At 45.7% G+C, this 19929-nt stretch overlaps 1 long non-coding RNA gene across 1 annotated transcript; it reads left to right on the top strand.

Moving 5' to 3' along the window:
- Nucleotides 1–2370: 2370 nt before the first annotated feature.
- Nucleotides 2371–19398, top strand: LOC141417975 (uncharacterized). Its single transcript, XR_012442589.1, has 6 exons — nucleotides 2371–4325; nucleotides 4462–4547; nucleotides 4954–5076; nucleotides 5581–5643; nucleotides 11554–11695; nucleotides 12761–19398. It is a non-coding gene; the product is annotated as an uncharacterized lncRNA (long non-coding RNA).
- Nucleotides 19399–19929: the final 531 nt, after the last annotated feature.

Genomic DNA, 19929 nt, shown 5'->3' with positions numbered 1-19929 from the left:
GACCCAAGTCCAGCATCTTCCCAATGTCATTCCTGAGCATAGGAAGCTCGTTCTCCCAGGCTTTCCATTAAGAGCCAGTCTTTCCCACTTGGGACTAGGACTTCAGTTTTGTTAGGCAGGTTATACAGACCTCAACTTGCCTGGAAAAATTAACAAACTTTTACTTCCTTTTCTCCACAAAACTTGTTCTCATTATTTGTAATTTGATACCAGGTTCAGGGGGCCAAATTTCCAGTATCAAACTGGTCACTCAATGTTTGACCTTGGGTAAGGTCCTCACCCTGAACCCCTGGTCAAAAGGGGAACAGAAGTTTTTAGGAAGCCTGGCTCCTGCCCCCAGTTCGAAGTCTGGCACAGCTCCAACAGAGGTGCAATCTTATGAGAAGATAGGGAGACTAAAGGACCCTCTCAGTAGCCACCTGAGCCAGATTTGGCTCTGGGGAACTGTTTTCTTCCCTATAGATCAAAGACACAGAGTGATTGCTACTGAAATAACTTTGGACAAAAGTAGAAAGGATGTCTTAAGAAGTCATGACACCTTGGCCAAGCTCAGGTGCATCCTCTGATGTGTATTCAAGACCCCCCCTTATTCTACCCATTTGTTAGGGTCTCCTGGTAGACTTTCTAGCTGGGGCATTTTTTGTGATGCTGTTTGGGTAGAAGTCACAGGTGAAGCAAGACTGGGGAACTAGGGATTCATCTCCATCTGTGGTCCTCATTTGGTGTTCTAGTGGAGTTGCCTCTGTTGGGAATTTCCTCACTCGTGTGGGATACACCAATGACTGAACTCCTGCTAACTTCAAAGAGGTGAGTCGTCAGTAGCATGTCATGAGGCTCTTTCCACTTACCTTCCAGTTGTGGTTCAGGGCTTGCTCTTTCCACATTTTCAAAGCACTTGATTTGTGCTGAAGGGCTGGAGGAGTGTCTCCATCTTGGTGACATGGAAGGAGCAAATTTATGTACAGTGATTAGTGCTTGACTTATTTCTGTGCATATTGTTTTAATTTAGTCTCTGTTTTATGCATATATTTTTACCTCTTTCTTGAGGTGATTCCTGTAGCTTCCATTGAATGCCTAAGACTTTACTTACTTGTCAGGTAACTTCTGCTGTGAAGGAAGATCTATTGTCACTCTGAATTGAAGATGGGAGTCCATAGCTTGATCTCTTGTAGCAAAATTTGCCCTCTCTGATGCTTTTTCAGTTTGAGTTGGATAGACTTCAACCTACACAGAAAAAGTATCACGGCACTAACAGATATTTCAAGTTTCCAGTAGTCTTTGGCATCTGATTGAAATTCACTTACTTGTCTTCTAAAGAATGTTCTCCTATGTATTGGGTTCCTATGTTCAGAGGTTTTTCTTTCTGTCTGAGGGTTATTCTGAGTGCATAAGGCATAGTTTTAAGTGATTCATTGTGTTGACTGCTGTCACTGGGCCAGTGCAAGGTCAGATAAACTCTATCAATGCATCATGACCATAATTAATGACTTACTATACTGAAATTCGTGTCCATAGCCAGAATCCTGGATTTTTTTCCTAGTCTCGGTTCTGTCATCTTTAAAATGAGGTTGATAGGATACTCAACCTCACAATTGCTGTGAGAGGTAAGTGGGTTACTACTCTGTCCTTTCTGTTTAAAGATGCTCCTAGATCACCTCTTTAAAGAATAAGACAATTACCTAGAAAGTAGTTTGTTTCTTAAGTAGATTTTGTTGTTTGTGGTGGTCTTTGCCAAAAATTTTTATTCATTTCCTTTTATGTTTCGTTGAAAGGCCTTACTTCATGAATCTCTTGTGGGTGGAGCTAGGTGATTAATTCCTGACAATGAGGTATGAATAGAAACCCCGAGTTTAACTTGTAGAGCAGAATAATCCAGTTCCAACACAAAAGATGGAGAAAGCCTTCTTGTCTGGCACAGTAACCACCAATATTCAAGATGGCAGCTTCTCCATCAGTCTTTGTCCCTCAGAGACCCAGTGACAAACTTCCTGCACATGCATTGTGGACATCAAACACTTCTAAGTCTAAAACTCTTTAGATAATTTCATGTAATGGTGTAAAATCAGACCAAGTTCTTCAATGAAGCTGCTCAGAAATCTCCATGGAGTTTTAACAGCAATGGTGTAGTCCTTGAAGCCATGGAGATAACTGAGGTGCTTCCATTGCAGAACCTGGTCTGACTGATTTTGTATCATCATAGGAAATGATCCAAAGATACTCACATTTAGAAATGATAGATTTTTAAAGACTCTTTTTGCTCAGTACTGGAGTTTGAACTCAGGTCCTTGTGCTTGCGAGGCAGTCACTCTACCACTTAAGCAGTGCCTCCAGCGCAGAAATTGTAAATTTTTAAAAAGTCAATTTGTCCAAAATACTTTTATTTTCTTTCTTTCTGTTTTTGCAGATAGGATCTTACTGTGTAGCCCATGCTGGCCTCAAACTCATGATCTCTTGTCTCAGCTTCCCAAGTTCCAGGATTATAGTTATGTGCCAGCACACCTGGCTACCCAAAATATTTTCCTGAGATTGGCTAGAAGATACCTGCTTAAAAGAATAACACATGCAGAGCAGTATTGTATGATGCAGGTTGTCAAAATGAGATGCATCAGCATGGTTCATTTTTCACATTTTCTTCTTCACTGGGTTTGTTATTTCCATCGTATGTATGCAACTGTGCATGTGTGATGTCTCCACATTTTGTCTAGGTGTTCACATACACCAAGAAATGTTTTCAACCCAATAAATGTGCCATTTCTCTTGATTCCTGCTTTACTAAACATATTGATGGAGTGTTGATCTCACATCTGCTGCTTCTTTTTGGAAAGTGACTAAGGTGTGAGGTAAGGAGAATTCGATGACTAAAGGGAAATAAAAATTTTGCAGAGGTGAAGGATTATTACCAGTCCATTTCCCTGTTTTTTTTTAAATGTTACCATAAGCCTAAATAGCATTCATTCTTTCCCTCCACTAAACAAGCTCAAGCAATAGTTGGTATCCAGGTTTAGGAAGCTGTATAATGGAAGCTTTGATCAAGATCAAATCTGTGTGAATTCAATACAGCTAAGATTATTGTTGCTTAAACAAACTTCAGTATTATGATCTTATCAATGGATCCTTGTGGAGAACTTGGCAATGTATAAGATGATGTGAAATATGAGCACTAATAGTGGGGGAGTTTCTGCAATAAGAATAGGATAAAGGATGAGAGACTTAGACTGGTGTGGAATGTGAAAACACAAAATTAAATCATCACCTGCCCATGACCTAGAATTTTAAGTATCTAAGGTTGAAAAGGAAACTAAGCACAGAATGGTGATCTAATTAGTAACTAATTGGTTTTTCAACAAAACACAGACATCCTCTGAGAATGTATCTGCCCAGGTTTATATTTTATCTCCATGGAAAATGTATAGTTGGACTTGCAGGGTCTCATTTTTGTTTATGTGCGTGTTTGTTGAGCCAAGCATAGCAGCTCTTGGGATGCTGAGGCAGATAATCATGAGTTCAAGGCCAGCCAGGGCTCAGAAGAAAAGAGAAAAGAGCATGTGCGTTTGTTCATATTATTTTACCTTGTAATGTTCTTAAAAATGTCTCTGGGTTAGTAATTATTTCATAAATGAATCCAAAACATATTCTTGTGGAAGTGCATTTTTACAGTAAAACAGATCGTGCTGATTATCCCCCCTGCATTTTTGTTGTCATATTTGGTTTGCTTCTGTCAGTACTTGGATAGTGTTATTTGCATTGAATTGATTTTAAAATAGATTGAGCTGGGGATGTAGCTCTGTGGTGTAGCACTTAACCTAGTACACCTGAGGCCCTGGGTTCCATCCGCAGCAATGCAAAATAAATGAAAGATTAAATACTTTTGTTGCCAAAAGGTAAAGAGCCTTCCTCTCCCCTTTTTAGAGCATTTCCTTGAAAAAATAATAATAGAAATATTTCCTTTGGCCTTTGATGATTATCTAAATCTTTTAAAATGCTACATAAGCTTCTTGCCAGCATTTCTGTCAGGAGCATTTCTGTGAAAGAACTGAAGGTCATGTTTCTGAACTGCAGTCCTCAAGGAAAATAGTGTCCTCATCTTCCTGTCCTTTGGAGATTTAGTCATGACCACTAGTACTGAGCTGTAACCACCAGCACGTCACAAAGATGAGTTTTTCTTTTCCTTTGATTCAGGCAGTGAGCCAACTCCATGGCCTGGCTGATTACCAAGTGAATTCAGGCTGAGCCTGTGAGAATGCTGAGTCCTTTCACCTAGAACCAGTTGCCATAAATCCCGGGACCCTGCACTCAGTGAAGCACCTCTGCAAGGATGTTAGAAAGTGAGGCTTATGTCACAATAGCTAAACTGTTATCAGCCGCGGTACCCCAAACCGATGAATTGGTAAAGCAATTATAGTGTACATATGCACCATGGAATGTTACTCAGCCATAAAAATGAAATTATTTCATTTTCAGGAAATGGATGGGAGTGGAGATCATCATGATGAGTGAGAGAAGCCATGCCTAAAATCTAGAGCTCCCACACAGAGGCCCAGCCTGGGGTGAGGCCCGAGGGGCGGGGCTGGCAGTTGGCGGAATGTCAGGCACCAGCACGCGGCACCCTCTAACGGTTCCGGTACTGGTCACTGCCGACCACTGAGTCCCACAGGGTCAGAACTGGACCCTGAGGGGGACGCTGTCGTGGAGGCCCAGACCCGGGCCCTGGAGCCATGGGGCAGAGGCTGCAGAGCCTAGGAGGTGGGGAGGTTGGGGACCTGAGGCCAGATGAGAGCGGCCTGTGGGGACAGCGCAGGTTCCCATGGGTCCCAGGGATGCGGGATGGGAGGAGGCGGGGCGGGCGCAGTGGTCATGGCTGCGAGCACCCGGTGCCTGACACCTGCCTGGGCTGCGGACGTCCTGACCCCACTGCTCTCCACATCGCTCCCCTTCCTCCTGCTGTCACCTCAGGGGTCTGATGTCATCAGCACCTCTGCTCTCTGATCCCAGCGCTGCCCCTGGAGAATCATAGCGCAGGGTAGGAAAGGCTCTCGTGGCCTGGGTTGATGGAGGAGGAAGACCCGGCTGGAGAAGGTGGGTGACGGCCAAGGTCACCGGTTTCTTGTTAGGAGTGCTACCAGGACCCAACGTCTCAGGCCAGTGCCCCTTATGCTTGTTAGTTAAGTGACAGGAAGTTTCTTAATAAGTCACCCTTTTGAGCAGGGTCACTTGAGTTTATACTAACGAAGTCCCAGCCATGTCGATGTATTCCTCTCCTCAGAGCATCCGGTGGACTTTCTGGTGTTCACTAGCTAGAATTAGTGAGAATAGATGAGTGCTGTAGAGCAGAATTCCTTTTTATCTTGCTTTTAACAATGGTGGATTCTGTTCATTCACTTGGGAGTTTCACCCACTCGTTCACCAGGTAACTTCGGGTTAGACAGGTGTGGGATGGGTGCTGCTCCTGACCATCCTCCAGTCCCTTCTGAGGGCCTAAGGTGCTGGCCTGCCATAAAATTTCCTTTCTGGGTCGTTTTGTGTGGGAGATTCCTGCCTCAGCAAACCACACGTAATGACAGCTCTTGCATTTTCTCCCAGATCTGCCTCTGCTTTCTAGTCTTCCATATTTTTCAAAGAACAGCAGAAAATGAATACATCCCGGTGAGTGTTTCTGCTCAAGTGTTTATTCAGTCTGTTTTGTTTTACAGTATACCTTAGAAAAAGAATAAGGTTTTAAACTTCACATTGGGAAGATATAGTACTAGGTTAAACATGGTCAAACAGAGTAGTCATCAGCACTGAGCATCATTGTCATGTCCCTCTGTGCAGATCAGATGATCTTCAGTGTCCTTAAAACCAGAAAACAATTGCATCTGTTGTTCTTCCCATTCAATAGCAGAAATAAACAAATTGCATTATTATAAACTTCATACACTCACTCTAAATGGCAACATGTTTGTTTTCTCATAGATTTTAGAGATTTCTTTGATGTAATTGTGCATAGCATTCCCAAGTAACAAACAATCCTTAAACCATGACAATGATGTCTTCCAGTCTTCATATAAGCTGAGAGTGTACAGTCCAGGAAGAATTGGTGCATGTGAGTTTTGTTACTGTGTGGAGGTGTTATTTTTAATAGTCTAGGGTTCTGACATGAATCATCTCCAGGAATGGCCTTCTCACCCTTAAATGAGGCTCCTTGGATATTTCTCTCTCCTGGTCAATCTGGGATGCACAGCAGACAGTGCAGTTACACGCTCCTGCATCTCCCAGTCTAGATTCCGCCCTTGCTGCTCCCATGACCTAATGAACACTTCCACTCACTTTCCTTTTTTATTTTCTTGTGGTGCTGAGACTTGTACACGCTAGGCAAGTGTTCTACCATGAGTGACACGACAGCACAGGTGATAATTCAGACTGTGCACACCGGTGGCCGTTGCCTCTGCTTGCCTTAGACTATTCTGCAATCTCCTCTGTCGCATCTCCCATCCCCTCTTCCTGTGTTTGAGGACTCCTCTGCCTCCTTCCTGTGTTCTTCCACCCTTAGCTGACGGCTCCTCTCTTACCTGTCTGCCTTCACCCTCCTGTGCTTAACCACCATCTCTGTGTTGGATCGCACACCTCTGTCCAGCTGACCCCTAACCACCATTCTGACCCCTTTCCTTTTCCCCTTCTACCCTACCCCCCACTCTTTTGCCCCTATTGACTTCCCTTGCCCCTCTTGACCTTCCTGACTCATATACTTGACTCCCTCCATACCTCCCTGACCCAACACTACCTCTCTAATCCCTCCCTTGCTTTTGGAACCCTCTCCCACTGCCAGAGTCCTCGCCACCTCCCTTACTACCCTATAGCCACATCTGTGATCCTCTACTTACATACCTGACTTCCTCCCCATCTCCTTGACCCCTAACCACACCCCTGACCCTTAGCAATCTCCCTGACCCCTACATATATCTCTGCCCCTCCCCAACTCCTCCCCTTCTATCCTACAACCACTTAACCCGGTATACCTCCCTGACCCTCCATACCACCTGTCTGACCACTGCTCATCTCTAACTCCTCCTTAACTCCCTGATCCTCTCCACCTCTTTGACTCTTTCCCACCTCCTGACCTCAGCACCTCCCTGACATCTACACACTTGCCTGATACTTCTGCATTTCCCTGATCCCTACCAACCTTCCTGACCCCTCCCTACCATACTGACACCTCCTCACATCTCCTTGAACCTCACCTTTCTACCATCTTGACTTTCCTCACTTCTCTGAAACCCTGCCCTCTGCCTGACTCCCCTCTTCATTCCTGATCCAGCACCACTTCCCAGAGCCTTCCAAATTTCCCTAACTTCTCCCTACCTCTCTACCACTCTCCATCTTCCTTATATTTCCCCAACTACTGACCTCCCCCTCCCCATCTTCCTGACCTTTTCTGGCTGATACTTTGCTTCCAGCTGTTGCTTCTTTCCACACCTGGCCCCATATTCTCTGATGGTCCCATTTTCCAAGATGCATGTCTGCAGTCATCCAGTATCCATGTTATTAGCTCTTTCCTCTCCATGCCCATCTATTTAAAAGCTGTACCTCATCCTATCATTTATTTTCCTCCGAAATTACTCTACTTAATACCCTCTTAAAATTCCAAAAGGAATTCCTACTGTTTACTAAACTACATAGAGATGTTCACCTATGCAGGTATATATGCAAATGTAATATGCAGTATGTTTACAGAACAGAGTGCAGTATAACAAAGCAAAAGCTAAACCTTAAAAATGTTTTTACATGGAAATTATACCACAAAACCACTCACATAAGTTTTAGGTTATGAAGGAAATTTAGAGACTAGGTCGCATTTAATACAGTGGGGGCACAGTGGTGCATTGCCTGTAATGTCCGAAGTCCAAACTACTTGGGAGGCTGAACTAGGATCATTGTTCAATGCCAGATGGAGCAAAAAGTTAGTGAGACCACCCATCTCAATAAAATAAACAAGGCAAGGTGGCATGCTTCTTGGATCCCAGCTATGTGGGATGCTCAGGAAGGAGGATCACAGTCCAAGGCCAGCCCTACGCAAAACCTGAAATCCTGTCTGAAAAATAACTAAAACAAAAAAGGCTGGGGGAAAGGCTCAGGTGGTAGAGTGTGTGCCTGGCAAGTGTGAGACCCTGAGTTCCAATCCCAGTGTCACAAAAAAACACAAACTAAACCACACCAGGTGAGGTGGTTTACACCTGTAATTCCAGCACTTGTGAGGCAGAGGCTGGAAGGTCATGTGTTCAAGGCCAGCCTGGGCTAAATAGTGACATCTGTGTCACAAATGAAAATGAACACAAGGGAGAACAGTACCTATTAGAAGCAGTAGGATGCCATCAAGTGGGACTCGGAGGAAACTGAGAGTGGTGTCTGTTTGTTAGAAAATGATGATGAAGGATGGGGTGGTGCAAGCCTATAATCCTAGGTACTTGGGAGGTGGAAATTGGGAGGATCATAGTTCAAGGCCTGCCTAGGAAAAGAATTTGTGAGACTCCATCTATGCCAATGACTGGATGCTGTGATATGTGCCTGTCATACCAGCTACTCAGGAAACATAAATAGGATCGGTATCCAGGCTGGCTCTGGAATAAAGTGAGACCCTATCTGAAAATAACCAATGCTAAAAATCCTGGCAGAGTGGCTCAAGTGGTGAAGAGCCTGCCTCGCAAAAATGAGGCCCTTGATTCAAATCACAGTACCACCAAAAAAATAGAAAATGATAATGACTAAAAAGAAATGAACTAAACTTTCATTTGGAGAAACTAGAAACTAAACCAAACACAAAACGATGAATTTATGTCCAGAACAAACTTAAAATGAATTCAAACTAAAACAGTGTTGGAGTTGATTGAAAAAATGAAGGATCCTCTCTGAAAAGACCAATAAACTTTATTGTGAAACCAACACTTTTTAGGGTTCAGAAAAGCGAAGAAAAGGAAAAGGAAGACTGGGAGAGAAGGGTAGGATGGAGACCCCACAGAGGGAGGATGTGGGGATAGATGCTCAGAATGGAACCCCCATGTGATGGGCACCTCTTAGAAGGAGGTGGAGACCCCCACGTGGGCACAGTGGCGTCTGCAGCACTGGCTCTCATAGAAGTCCTTGCCTGGCTGGATCCTGTGGTTGTTGATCAGCCTCACTGTAGTGTAGTTCTCAATGGCGACTTAGAAGACGTTCTTTCCTGTGAACATAAATGTCTGCCATGGACCACCGTTACGATCATTCCCACTATGAAGACCTACTCTTGCAGTATTCCCCATGGAAAACATCGGCTCTAGCAGGGAAAATCCCTCTTTGATGACACCCTGGCAGACTGAGAAGGGGAATGATTTCTTCTGGGCCACCTGCATGAGTCTGTCTGCAAAGGCTTTGGTGAGCACAGTGCTGTCACTTGTTACCAGAGAGGTGGCCCCAGAACTATTCAGCGTATCACAGACACTATAGTGCTGCTAATGGGGAGGAGCTGCCAAAGCAAGGGGACCAGACACTGATGCAGGAATAATGTTGGGGGTAAAATTACTGCACAAAGATAAATCCTGGAAACAGCTGCCTGGAATTTTCTCTGCTGGAAAGTTTGCACCAAGGTCATCACTCAAGGTCATGAGTTTTATAGGTTATAGGCCATTTCCTGGCCAAGTCCAAAGGTGGCTTATGGCTTAGCAAAAAGGCAACATTGGACCTTATGAATGACAGATGGCTTTTATCACACCTTGCTTGATGGTTCATGGTAATGGGACCGTGTGTAGGTGGAGCCCCAGTGCGTTCGATGGGCAGAGCTGCTGCTTGGCCTGAAGAGAGGACCCTGTTGTCACTCTAGTTCTCCTATGGACAAATCACTGTGAGGTGCTCATCGCTGTATCCCAGGCTCTCCCCGCCCCGATGCAGGCCAGCCCCAGCTGAACTGCCAAGTCTGAGGATGAGGAACCTCTGTCCCCAGCTGCCTCCTGTTCTGTCTCCTCAGCTTCTCAGGTGTCTGTGTGGATTTCCTTGGCCACCCTCATTCTCCTTACTAGAAGATGAGTAAAGTCAAATCTGTGGCAAAAGCCTGAGCTCCCCCAATCTGTGCCTGTATCCAGTGGTGGCAGCTGTTCTGGTGTCCTGCTCACTCTGGACACTGACTGAATAGCTGACCTCCTCCTTGGGTTCAGGTTAATCAGGTCACTAATCTGTACTCACATAGTGCAGACTCGCAGGCCTTGCAACTGAATTTAAAAAGCAGGATCCACTGCCTGGCTCCAACAGTCCATGGCTCAAATGTCTGCGAAAGCCAGCAACCCCTTGTCCCTGCTCCACTCCAAACACTTAAAGAAAAGATGACATTGAGAGACAGCAGGCATCCAGTGGCTAAGTGGGTGAATGGGAGTGGTTCACTGTCAGCATCTGTCACCTGAGCCTAATGGTCAATACTGATAGACTCCAGCAGAGAGGGGCTACTGAGACCCCACTGTGACTTTCCAGATCCCCCATAGTATGGGGACCTCTCTCCCTGTCCCTTTAGAGCATCTGACCACTGTCCACATTGGTACAAAGACCAACATTGGCCCCCAGGGGCTTAATTTTTCCAGTGGATTCTGGGGTGGGGAACCATGGACAGGTCCGTGGGGTGCTGGTTCTCTTGAGAGATCTTCTGGGGGGTAACCATGATTTGTGCCCTGGATACCAGGAGAGAAGCCCCTACAAGCTCATGCGTGTTCAGGAGGTATGTGGCCACGCTTAAGGGTAGCATGTGAGGGATGGGAGCAGATACCACCCAGTGCAGAAATAAGACATGGTGTGATATGGAGGGAAGCGGTGCTGGAGGAGGGTCTCATTAGAAGGAAGCTGTGCCTTTTGCCCCTTGGGCTATGTGGGGTCCTCCTGTTCTTGGTTCACGCACCATGCCTGTTCATTAGGTAGTGGCTGTGTGCTCGTGCTGTTCAGATGTATGTGGAGCCCCTGTAGTGAGGGGGAGACAGCAGAGAAGGGATAGACAACTTGCAGAAGCATCCACAGTGCTGTGTCTATGTGGTTCCCAAGAGAGGCTGAAGGCGACTTTGTGTTGTGTGGGAAGGACCATTCTGGGTAAGGCACAGAGGCCAGGCCCAAGGGACCTTCAGAATGGTGCCACCAAGATGTGTCCAGCAGAGAGTCCCAGAAATAGGGCAGGAGCAGAGAGGGACACCTGGAGGTGAGGAGCCGGGAAAGGCACAGGACTCCGCACAGGTTTGTGTTTGGGTGTATGCTCTGAAGACAGCTTGGTTCTAAAGCAGAAACTCTATAGTTGGGTGTGGTTGCAGGAGAGGCTGGAATGGGAGAGGGATAGTCTGACTGCCTCATCATAATGGTGGAACAGAGGTGGAACCTGGTTCGGAGGAAGGCCTTCCTTGGAAGGGCTGGTATGAGCAGGGAGGCCGAGGAAGACACCCACTGTTACCCTCCTGTCTCTTGACACTAGGACAGAGATCCCTGTGACAATTTCCTAGATGAGTGGTCCAAGCCTCCCAAACAAAGGGAGCCCCATCTCAATTTCTAAGTGAACTAAATCCCACCCTTTATCCCCAGGTGGCCTGAGGCCTGACTGCCCAGGGTGAGGAAGCACCCATGCTGGGTCTGAAAATGCTTCTTTCTGAAGACTTCCTGGGAACCCTGGCTCCCGTCTGTCGTGGATTTCAGAGCCCATGAATTGGCGAAAGAGTTTACCATGGTAGGTAAGTGAAAAGAAAGGGACATTGATAAGAGAGGAAGCAGGCAGCTGAACGACATGGAATGCCATTGCTGAGCCAGTGTGGGCCTGAGGGCAGGCTTCATGGGCTACCTGGGATTTTACCTTGATGCTTTCTTTTGATGAGCCTTGCTGATTGGTTGCATCTTCCTGGGAACGTGGTTTGAACGTAACTGAACATTTTGGGCTTGTGCATTTTGCGTGCTTGGCCCTTACTTCCTCAGTGTAGCATTTCATGTGCTCGTTCCTTACTTCTGTACTTTAGTGAAGTTAGTGAATGACAAGTTTGGAGTTTTAACGGGAGGAAATGGTGAGGCCCGTCCTGCAACAGTCCTGAGAAGGGCATCCTTGAATGAGAAAGTCTGTAGCCTCCAGGGGGAGTCCAGGGCAGGCCTGCTACATAGGAACGGGCTTCACCCAACTCCCCAAGGCTCTCTCAGGCCATAGCATGCCCCACTCCATCTTAGACACAGAACAGTGCTGGGAACCAGGCCAGGGAAAGGCAAAGGCAGCCAGAAACTTATGACTTAAAGTACCCAGGTTGAATGCCAGGCTTAATTCTCTGAACTTTGACCACCAGAATCCTTGGAACTTGGCAGCTACTGTAATACTCAGCTTGCAGGAGCAGAGAGTGGCAGCATCAGTCAGTGCCTCAGGTGCTGGAACCCTCAGTTTCTAGGTGACAAGTGTCATAGCTCTCAGGTCTAGAGTGTTATAGTATTACAGTTTTGGGATGCTTAAGATTGACAGTATCTAGTGTTACATTTCTTGGGCCTCAAGTGTGAGTTCTCAAGGCTATTGAAAGGGACTGGCGTTACACTCTGGCCTAGGGTGTCGTGACCATCAGCCCTTGACAGCAGGCTGCTACTGTTACAGCTTAGGGTCTTGGGCATCTCAGACCCTCAGCCCTAACAGTGACAAGTATTCTAATACTGTCTGGCCTAAGATGTTGTATACTTTGTCCTTCACAGTGACCTAGGGTTCAGCTTTCCACCTAAGGTTTCTGAGACACTCAGCCCTTGACAGTGATTACTGTTATACTCTTAGGGTGTTGCTACACTCAGCCCACCACCGTGACTGTTACAGCTCATGTGCCTCAGCTCTTGGTAGGACCTACAACTGGGATTGGTTTCCAGAAAGAAGACCAGGTGGACTTCTCAGCCAGAGTTACATTATCCCTGTGTACTGCAAAAGAGGACTATAGAGCCCACTGCTGATGGAGACCACCTGAAGGCTCCTACCACACTGTGATGATAAAGACAAAACCCATCTGGAAAGCTGGACACTGTCCCCTGCCATATCTCACCATGCAGCTTACGTCATGGTCCCCATCTCCATTTTTATCCCATTTCTCTACTAGTGCTGTGTGTACATCGATCTCCCCTCACAAGATAAGAACCCACGGGTAGGTTCTTACCCTGGTCTATTTATTTATCCCTGTTCTACCAAATTGCTGATGGATGGCTTGATTCATGAACTATGATAATTCAACCAGTATTTCTTAGATCTCTCTTCCAATCACCTCATATTCCCTAACAGAGAGGAAGTACTTCCAAATGTTTTGTTGAATGAGTGAATGAATCAAATGCCATGATTTTCCCATGGTGTGCCCCTCCAGGAATAGCCTCCTCTTTCCTCACCATCTGGCCATGTCCCTCACCCTTTCAGACTCCGCTCTTGAGAGAAAGTTGGTCCACAGACCCTACACCACCCCAACATACTACCTGTCTACTCATCTCAGCTGACTCTAATTTCTTTGGCATCCTTTCTTCTTGGGAAATGCTTTGCTTTTTAGAGACAGTCTCAGAGGAGGTCTGGGTTCTAAGAGCTGTTCAGGAGCATGGTCAAGACCCTTATTATCTTCCTGTAAATGGATCTGACATGCCCCCTCAGCCCTGCTAAGTTAGAAGAGCTACCTTAAGTGGGACATTGGTTCTGACACCTGATCTCCGTCATTAAGATGCTGTGACTCTTAGTGCTGATGCATCATTGAGTTTGATTTTCTCTTTTCCTGATCTCATGTGGATCATAACCTATGCCATACATGATGGCCTTGCTCGTGTAGAATGAACTTTTGGGAAGCGTCTTGCTAGAATGACCGATGGAACATTTCTCATTTTGATGAGTCACAAGTGCCCCATAATGTGCTTTGACTTCTGGAGTGAATGATTAGTAATTCACAGATGATGTTTTGCACTTCTCCAGTGAAACTGGGGTTGGTAGGCTGCCTTGGGGAGGGAGAAGGGTGGGCAATTAGAGACAGTGCTGGAGGACAAAGAAAACACAGCTGTTCTCAGAGACACTTCAGCTATGTTTTTTCCCAACTTTGCCCAGTGTCTTGTCTCAAGCCTCACTCACCCACATTCTTGTCTAGTGCTTTAGAGACCTCTGTAAAAGCTGGCAAGAAGCAGCCTGATAGAGGAGCGATATTGAGTGCAGTGGGGCTGAACACTCAACTGACCTGTGCTGAGACAAGGTTCTCATTTCCAAGGTGACAGAAGTGACAGCACATGCCTGACTTACACTGTGAGCAGGACCATTTCCCCTCTCAGAAACATGGAAGAAAAGACAGATGAGAGTTCAGGGGAAGTGTCCCAGGAAAAACAGACTGATGTTTCCTCAGGTGGGGCACTGCCTCCAGGCAGCTTCTGGCATCCTTTCAGCTCATCGTGCCTCCATAACAGGATGTTTTGGGAGACCAACATGGTACCAAATGCCCTCTTGGCTGGAGTCCCTTGTGTAGAACTCTGGAGCAGTTTCCTCATCTTCCTGTGCTAAATGAAGGCCTCTGGTTTGGATGTGCCAGCCACACAGTAGCATAAACTTTATGCCTGGCTCCCTACGGAAGATGATTAAGTTCAAATAGTCCTGTCCCTCACACCATGACGTCAGGATCCCTGGAGCCTAGGGTTCTATTACTCTCCGCTGAAAATATAGAGACATGTGAAGTGGACTCTTTGTGACTTTGAAATAAATATACGGGATGCTATTCTTGACTATGATCATCCTGCTGCGTGATAGGAGTTGAAGTTTAGGGTTGAATTGCAGGCTTACTGGCTTCCATTTTTGTGGAGAGAGTGAAGGTGGAATTATTTGTTGGGTTAGGCAAAGCATAACTCCTGGAGGCACAGGCTTTCCCCCGGTGACTGAGCTGTACCCCTGAGGCATTGGCTAATGAAATATGTGGCTGCCACCGAGTGAATTCTATCCTTGCCTGACCTCATGTGCGTCATAACCCATGCCTACAAGTGCTCCATGATCTTGAATGTATACCTCTGCCTAGTGGTGAGGGTTAATTCTTAGAAGAGGTTTCGTAATGATTATTAAAATGTGGTGAAGAATATCATACCTTGTGTGCAGGAACTGCTCCTCCATCTGTGAAAAGCTGTCTCGATGAACTTGAAAAGAGCCTGTGGCTGTGGTGTGTAGACGAATTCTCAGGCTCCACACATCAACCATAGGCCCATCATACACTCCACCCAGGAAGAGTTCTGGAGTACAGGATCCAAGAGTGCTATAGAAAATGTGTTGTTTCTGCCTTATTCTAAATTTCACACTCAGCCCGAAGTTACTGAGCTGTTGTTGCCTCTGCCATCTACCAGTATGTTCTCTAGCTTCAGATCTTTGTGTGTGATGCCTTTCTCAAGGGCACATGCCACCTGGTAAAATAATCTTCTGGCCTCTTCCTCCTCCGGGTGTCCGTCCCCCAGATTGCAGTCCAGCAGGTCACAATTGACATGCTTCATGATGGGGAAGATGTTTTCAATGGTTTCCACACGTGAACCAACTTGGTGACATTTGGATGATCCAAGCTTTTCAGGATAGCCACTCCGCATGAATTGAAGGATTCATTTCTGCTCTATTTTTGGCAGGATTTTGACAGCTACGCTGGAGTTGTAGCAGGCAAGTTGGACCTTGCTAAAGCTGCTTTGGCCACTGGTCTAGAGGATCCTATAATGGCCTCTGAGAAGGTTTCTCCTTAACTGTTACCTCCTCGCCTCTTTTCTCCAAATTCTCAGTAGCAGGATGAACTAATGATGCCAGATAGTTAAAAATTAGTGCAGTTTTAAAGCACCTATATCCACACTTCCACACAGTCTCAACTATCTTGATTGTGAGAAAGGTGGGAGTTTTTGGGACTAGTGCTGCCTGGGAGTCATCTGGGGATCTAATTCCAGCTCAGATTCTGCCCCAGGGGGTCTGCCTATACCCTGACGTGCATTTCTAAAAGTCTTTGACAAGAACTATCTGGAAACCCAATCCTCACTCTGCACCCACTTTTCCCGTCAGCATCTGCACTCAACGCTGCAGACTATTGTATACCTGTGACTTGGGGTGTTTGGGCATGGAAGCAATAGAAACCAGGCTGAGATGTGTATGCAGGGAACACAGTTAAGGCTTTTACTCCTGAGCAAAGGGAGCCCGCACTGACGAGCAACTTGGCTACCTTTGAAACAAAGGGAGAGGCAGTTTTTATTGAGCTGCTGGGGTGGGCTGGTGGAGGCCATCCTCCTTCCTGAAGGACTTCAGCTGCTGAAAGAGCCTGAGTGCAAAGACCAACTCCAGTGGCAATCAGCATGGCTGCAATGCAGGGCTGATGCGAACCTGACCCCACGGTTAAGGCAGCAAAGGGAGAGGCTGTGTTTTCATATGTCCTAGTCACTGATCGCTATCTGCAGGCCAAGAGCAGGTAGAGGGTTTTCATCAGAAAAACATGTACTTCTGCTTCTGCTGCCCCCAAGACTTCCCATGCAACCTTCCCAGCAGAAAGCCCTAGTGGGTTCCTACTCCGCTGCTCCAGGTAGCTCTCAGCCCCGAACCCCCATTCTCTGGCATTCCTTACTGGTTATGAGTTTGGTTTTCTAGAACTTGCAGGTGGGGAAATGGCACAGGGCAGGAAACGAGGAGGTGAAGGGTGTGGCAGGTACTGTGAGAGTTTGAAACCACAAGGCTATGGGATGCCAAACATGGCTGTATTGATCACTCACCACAGCTCAGTGTGCTTGCTACCTGAGGAGGACTCATGCTTCCCCAGTCACAAGTGACTCATGTACTATTACTTCAGTTGTCTCCTTATCACTCCCTGACTCTCAGGTCTGAAACTCCTGTGTCACAGCTGCTCAGTGTCGCACTCAGTCCCCATGGTGGTTTATTGTCTGTGTTCTCTTAGCATGTGCATAAAGGAGAAATTCTTAGGCACAGAAATACTGTGGGCATCTTTAAGTAAATTCCTCACCATCACTTTCAAAGCTATCATTCATCTTTGTGAAAACTTTCTTCATTTGACCATTTATGGAGGCTTTAGGCTCATTATTTCCATAATGATATATTTAATTTCTAAGGTGGCTCATTGATCATTTTACATATCTCCCTGACCTTGTCTCATTTCTTTTTTTATCTTTATTTTTTTGAGGGTACTGGGGTTTGAACTCAGGGCCTCATGTTTGCTAAGGAAAGTGTTCTCCCACTTGACCTATGATCTAGCCCAATACAGATTTTGACCATAGTCATCCTATGTACATTCCCACATAGCTTAGATTACAAGAATGAGACACTATGCTGGCTTCTATGTTGAGATGAGGTCTTACTAGCTTTTTGCCTGGGATGGCCTCAATCTGCTATCTTCCCAATCTCAACCTTCCAGTAGCTGGCATTATGATTTTTCTTTACCACATCCAGCCCTCATTTCTCTATGTCATAAATGGTTTTCTTTCTTAAGGCTATTTCTCCTCTACTTTCTCTTCAAACTCTTTTCATCCAAAGTAAATGTGCTTAAGTTCTAACCCCAGTTTTTTTTTTTTTTTACCTCACAGGGCCTCAGTTTCTTCCTTTGCTAACCAGGTAGCTCAGTCTGGCACCATGCTCACTGGTATTTTTAAAGTGCTTCAGAAGCATCCAACCATGGATCAGGATCCTGTTCCCATCAGTCACTTGCATGTTAGGCTTTGCTGTCTCCACTTTAACCACGAGCAGCAATAGTGAGCTGTGTGGTGGTCCATTCGGGGTCCTGTTTGTCCTTTTCCACATCACTAGAGCCCATAAGGGTGAAGAGCCTGCCCTCTGCTTTTCATGCCCCATTACCAACACTGGTATAATAGGCAGTGGCAGCTCGTCTCCAGCAAATCCACGTGAGCTTTGGTGACTCCTTTCCTCCCTCTTTACTTCGCATTCAAGTCCCTTCTGACCTTCCTTAGATGATCTCAGCCTTTTTGCCCCTTGGAGAAACATCAGGGGACATTGGTAAGTCACCCTTTTCCCTTATTGTCCTCCATGGTCACAACTGATTACCCTGCTCTTTCTAAACTTTTTGTCTACAGGCAAAGGGGAAGAATAAAGAGTAGAACCCTCCAGGTAATGAACCATGGCTAGATTAAAAGAAAAAACCTGGAAGGTTTAAGGAAATTTACATAAGAATGCAATACCCCCTGAGTCCATCTTGTTACCGCCCTGCACACCAGTGAAAATCTTAACAAACCTGACTAAAAGGTTTATCTGAGAGTACTCTAACTTACTATAATTGTTCATGTATTATTTTTATGTATTAGTGTATCAAGCATTGGGAAAACACTTCATTTGCCCTCGATTCCAGAACACAACTAGATAACTGGACAACTTTCAATTTTCTTCTCTCTACATTTTTTAAGCTGATTTTTTTTCATTTTTGGCTATATTGAGGTTTGAACTTAGGACCTTATGCTTGCTAGGCAGGTGTGTCACCAGTTGAGCCACTCTGCCAGCCCTAAACTGATTTTTTTATGTGCACTTCAATCTTGGCATGCCTAATTTAAACCTTGTGGGAGGGGAGAGGAGAGGAGAGAGAGAGATTACCAACAGGAGTCTGCCCCTGGAATTTAAAAAACAAAAATGAGCAAAACCCCAAAACTAACTAGCCTCCTGTGGCCATTTAGTCTCTCTCTCTCTCTCTCTCTCTCTCTCTCTCTCTCTCTTGCTGCCACTTCTAGGAAAACCAATTGTTCAAAACTCTTATCTCAGCCTGGTCTAACTAAAACATAGACATTCAGGAATGAACTCTCACACTCTGCAGTAAAGAAAACAAAATTGACTTTTTATCACAAACAACTGTTGCCTAATTGCTGGCAATTAGATCTTTAAGTTTGATTATTTCAGCAAAGGATTTTAATCTGCTTGATACTGTCATAAGTATAATTTGGATTCAACTCTCTTTTACAGTATTGTGATTCTGTTAGCTGAAGAGGAAGATAACCTTGAAACAGGGTTGTAAAACACAGTAAGCTGTCAATTAAAAGCTGTAACCTCAGAAAGAGCTGTAAAACATGAGGAATTGCCCATTAGAGCCATGCAAAAAGTTCAGGATCGAGGTAAAGGGCACCAAGCAGAGATAAACACTCATTCCCGCATTCCTTTGTCTGTGCTTGTAAATAAACTTTCCAAAGCAGGACTCCCCTGTTGTTCTTATCTAAACCTTAGGTCTCTAATCCACTACTAGCCCCTAATTGATGGGAGAGCACATTCCTTGTAACCTGATGCTGTTGCACTGCCTTTTAAATACCCTGTGAATCCTTTGTTCAGTGCTCAGACACGGTACACATCTGAGCCCGCTGGCATAAAAATAAAATCTGAGTTCTCCACTCCTCCGAGTGTTGCTTGGTTTCTTGTCTGTCAAAATATTCCCACAACATTTGGAGGCCCCAGCGAGATCCCAACCAACTAGCCACTTGAGCCACCAGCAGGCAGCTGGGCTGCCTCAGAGTAGGGAGGGACACAGGACCGAACGAGGTGGCGTGCCACCGATGGTATTCTGGGTCCTCCTTCACCCTGGTGACCCAACTGTCTGAGCAGTCCACCCAGCTTGGACTCCAAGGAGAAGTGGACCAACTCATCTGGCAGTCTCATCCGGACTCGGTAAGCACCACCCCTGGGAAATCAGTCCTAATTCAGGTCCCGTCCCACTGGGTGGAAGGGGAGCTTGATCCACTCCCAGGAACTTCCTAGAGGAGTTCCACAGGTCAGGGACTTCTCCCAGAGGGGGGAAGGAAACTGTTACAACTTCAGTGTGTGTATGTGTGTGTGTGTGTGTGTGTAAATTTGTTTAAAGCATGGGCAAAATTTAATCTGCTCCTGGAATTCCAGCTCATTTTATGTGTGCTTAAGTTGACATTTTTTCTAGCATGATTAATTTATAAAATTTTTTTTTGTGTGTATGTAAACATCTTCAAAATTGCTACTATAAGGTT

Source organism: Castor canadensis, chromosome 16 (assembly GCF_047511655.1).
Source record: "Castor canadensis chromosome 16, mCasCan1.hap1v2, whole genome shotgun sequence".
Lineage (NCBI taxonomy): Eukaryota > Metazoa > Chordata > Mammalia > Rodentia > Castoridae > Castor > Castor canadensis.
Note: the sequence above shows the minus strand (reverse complement) of the source record. Positions and strands in the feature narration are given on the sequence as shown.